Source organism: Peromyscus leucopus, chromosome 1 (genome assembly GCF_004664715.2).
Source record: "Peromyscus leucopus breed LL Stock chromosome 1, UCI_PerLeu_2.1, whole genome shotgun sequence".
Taxonomy (NCBI): domain Eukaryota; kingdom Metazoa; phylum Chordata; class Mammalia; order Rodentia; family Cricetidae; genus Peromyscus; species Peromyscus leucopus.
The window spans coordinates 98,909,596-98,914,281 of record NC_051063.1 but is presented as its reverse complement, the minus strand read 5'-3'; positions in this window follow the sequence as shown (position 1 = coordinate 98,914,281).

The following is a 4,686-nucleotide window of genomic DNA, read 5'->3' as shown; positions in this document are numbered from 1 at the left end:
ATGCAGATTCTGGCCTATAATGTGTAAGTCTATATATGTAAACAGGCATCAGTACAGATTAATTCTAAAGAAAGGATCTTTTGAAAAAGACTTCTATTAGCCCAGAGAATTCCCTTAAACACTTAAAATGAAATTACATAAAATTTAAAAGTTTTCATTCTGCAAAGACAATAAACACCATAATGAAAGACAATCAATACAATGGGAGTAAAGTCTGTCAGAAATACTTCAGATGGTTGATTTTGAGTATATGTATAAAAATTGTAAAATTAAATAGTTTGTGGGTAGATTGGTGTTTATATTTCTCTTTTGGTAGAATTCAAAGTACCGTCCTTTACCAAAGATGCTAGATTATACTGTTGAAGGCCCTATGTAGGAGCCGGCTTGACTTCTCTATGTTCAATGAGCTCTGCAGATGTCTTCTGCAATGGGGTTTTGCTGACAGTTTGTGAAGAGCAATCTCTAGTCTTGACAACAGCCTGCATAGTTTGATGGTACCCATGAGACTCCATTTTAGATGTAAACCATAGATGTAAACCAATCACAGCACTAGAAGCATTTTTGGTGACAATATATGGCCAATGGGGCCTTTATTTCCTCCCATTACTTGCAGATTTCACTTAAATTGCATATATATCTATATATATCTATATATATACATATATAGATATATATATAATTTTGGAGACTTATACTATATTAGGTTTCCATACAACCTCTCAATGGTCTTTAGTTTTGGTTGTTTCTGCCCATATTACCTTCCTTATCCCTTCTTCTCTCCCTCCCATGTGATCCTCCTGTTCCAGCCCTCCATCCATCTATAACTATCTAGTCTATTCCCTTTTTCCTAACTAGATCTATCTATATCCCCCCCCCAGTCCCTTATTCTATACCTATGCTCTGTGGTTCTATGGGTTGTAAGTTGGTTATCAAAGACTTAATAACTAATATCTCCATATAAGTCAATACATGCCATGTTTGTCTTTCTGAGTCTGTGTTACCTCACTCAGAATGATTGTTTTTACAGTTCCATATATTTACCTATGAATTTCATGATTTTATTTTATTTTTAACAGCCAAGTAATAGTCCATTGTGTAAATGTGCAACATTTTTTTATCTGTTTATCTGTTGAGGGACATCTTTGTTTTTTCCCAATTTCTAGATATTATGAATATAGCATCAGCGAATATGGTTGAGTAAAGGTCTTTGTGGTAAGGTATAGCATTTTTTTTTTGGCATATACCCATGAGTGATATAGCTGGACCTTGGGGTAGATGGACTTCCATCTTCATGAGGAAGCATCAAACTTAATTCCATAGTGACTGTACTAGTTTGTACACCCAGTATCAATGGATGAGTGTCCCCCTTATTCCATATCTTCACCAACATGAGCTATCACATCTTTTATTGATCTTAGTCATTCTGACAGGTATAAGATGAAACCTCAATGTAGCTTTGATTTGCAATTCCCTGATTGCTAAGGATGTCAATTGTTTAAGTGTTTTGCAACCATTTATTTCCTCTTTGGAGAATTCTGATTAGTTCCATAGCCCAGTTTTTAATTGGGTGATTTGTTTTCTTCATACCCAGTTTTTTGAGTTCTTTATATATTTTAGATATTAGCCCTCAATCAGATGTGTAGTTGGTAAAAATATTTTCCAATTTTGTAGGCTGGTGATTTGTCTGAATGATGGTGTCCTTTGCCTTGGACAAGATTTTCAATTTATGAGGTTCATTTATCAATTGTTGACCTTAGCACCCATGTTTATGGTGCTCTGTTCATAAAGTCTTCTCCTGTGTGTAAACAGAGGATTTTCTCCAGCCTGCCTGTTCTCAGATACCCATCAGCCACTTCCCAAATTACCACAAGGTGGCTTATATTAATTATAAATGTTTGGCTGATGGCTCAGGTTTATTACTAACAAGCTCTTATATTTAAATTAACACATTTCTATTAATCAGTACCTTGTCATGTGGTCCATGGCTTACTGGTCCATCAGAATCTTGCTTCTTGGGTGGCTGGCTAGCATCTGCCACAACTTTGCCCTTTTTCATCTCAGTCCTTAGTTTAATTTTACTGCCCAATCTTATTCTGCCTCTCCATTGCCCAAACAGCTTTATTATCAACCAATGAGAGTAACACATATTCACAGCATACAGAAGGACCATCCCACAGCACCTGCACCACTGAGTTCAAGGCTGTTCCCTCATTTTCTCTTCTCTCAGATTCAGTGTGTCAGTTTATGTGGAGATCTTTGATCCAATTGGAGTTGAGTGTTTTTTTTTTTTTTTTCAGGGTGATAAGTACGGACCATTTGGATACTTCTACATGCAGCCATCAAGTTTGACCAGCACAAGTTGTTAAAGATACTGTCTTTTTTGTCAGTGTGTTTTTCTGCCTTCTTTATTAAGGGGGTCATAAGTGTGTAGATAATGTCTTGGTTTTCAAGTTTATTCCATTGAACAACATGTCCATTTTTTTGTCATGATTCCATGCTGCTTTTAATTAATATAGCTATATGTACAATTTGAAATCAAGAATAATGTTACCTCCAACAATTTTTTATTATTCAAGGTTTTTTTTAGCTATCCTATATGTTTTGTTTCCATATGAAGCTAATAATTATCCTTTCAAGAAAATCTTTAGATTACACCTTACTCAAAAGTCTTCAGTCTGAGAAGACTGAATTACCCTACAGATATTTCTTATCTAATCTGCAGGTAGGGCACTTCATAAGAAATAGAAATAAAGGCAGTCAGTCATTTCAAAGTCTGGTCCTGTCAGGTGGCCAGCCTTATCTTTGAGAATGGTAGTGTTGGTGCCTCTGTCACTATCATCTTGTGGACCTTGTCCACATCATCACCTATGTACATCTGGGTTTGCTAATTCCTGTGACTGCTGAGTCTTGTTTTCCTCCTGTCCATATCACCTGCTCTAGGGGATAACTCAGAACAACAGCAACAAAAAACATTTAGTGGCATGTCCTTATGGAACTGTTCATAATGTGTATCCAAAGATTTATTTTTACAACATGAAGCACAAATGTGCCCTAATTATATAGAAGATAACTGTGTCTCTCTTAATTTGTTTTTTCCTCATCTGAATATGTTGTAACTTTACCATGAAATTGATGTCTTTTGGCAGATAAATGAACACAAAGATTTTGGTATACATAAATATTTATGATTTATATATTAATGACAACCTAGCTAAAGTTCAGAATTAACATATTCAGAATTAATATAATTAACATATTAACTACCATTTGAAAGGAAACCACAGCAATAATACAATTAAAAGATTTTTAGTGTTTGTCCTTTATAGACATTTTGAATTGATGGACATATATAATCATTTGCCATTTTAATGTTTTATTGGTTAAAGGCACTTTTCTTTAAGTCACTGGTTTATAGTAGGTAGAAATATACTTTACATAAAATCCTCATTTTTAGATGCTTATTGCCCAACTAAAATACTTGCTTTAAAATGTTATGAGACTAGAGCTCTTTCTATTCCTCTAGACCCACTCACTCAGTCTATTCCCTAGCACTGCAACAGAGCACCAACTGAAGCCTCCCTTTCCCCTTGTCCATATCTCCTGTGTTTCGTACAGATATCCCTTCCTAACCCTACTCTCTTCTCAGTAAACCCAGTTCCAAACTACAGTAGGTACCTCCTGCTCAACCATAGTCCATCCCTGGTAGAAAAGCAGGTAGGCTTCCCACAGATCTCTTTTCTCTGTCTCTTTGTATTCCCCAAGGCCCAATCCCTTAATCTTGTTCTTAGTGCTGTAACAGATCACCCACTGCTGACTTCCCTAGCCCTTGACCACATATCTTTTGGACCACACAACTCGTCTCCTTTTATCCTTCTCCCACTCATCACTGTATCCCAGCCCCTAACCTCAGCAGGCATTCTCTATGAACACATCAGCTGAGCAGTACAGGAAAACAGGCAACACACAGAAATCATACTCTCTGAAAATTAAGAGAGGAAACAGAAACCAAGGAACAAATCACCTACATAACAAAGACAAACTCATGAATAAGCATCTAGAGCTATAAACATACCAACCTAGATGCCTAGACAGCACCATAAGAACATAATCAATGTAAGATAGGACAACAGAGCCCTCCATGAGAGTCCTGCTATTTCACCACAGTAAGCTCTGAATATTTCAACATAGATGATGCACAATGAAAGATCTTAAATCTAACTGTATGAAGATGATAGAGGTCTTAAAAGAGTAAATGAATAAAGCCCTTAAAGGAATTCAGGAAAACACAAACAAACAATTGTGGGAAATAAATGAATCCCTTAAAGAAAGCCAAGAAAATACAAACCAACAGTTGAAAGAAATGAATAAAACTGTTCAAGACATGAAAATGGAAATAGAAGCAATAAAGAAAACACAAACTGAGGGAATCCTAGAAATGAAAAATTAATGTCCCCAAACAGTAACTAGAGGCACAATCTTTAACAGAATACAAGACACGGAACAGAGAATCTTTCATAGGTATTGAAGATACAACAGAACAAATGGATACATGGGTCAAAGAAAACATTAAATCTAAAAAATTCCTGACACAAAATATCCAGGTAATCTGGGACACTGTGAAAGATGAAACTTAAGAATAACAGGGATGGGGAGGGGAATAACAGGGATAGAGGAAGAAGAAGAGTC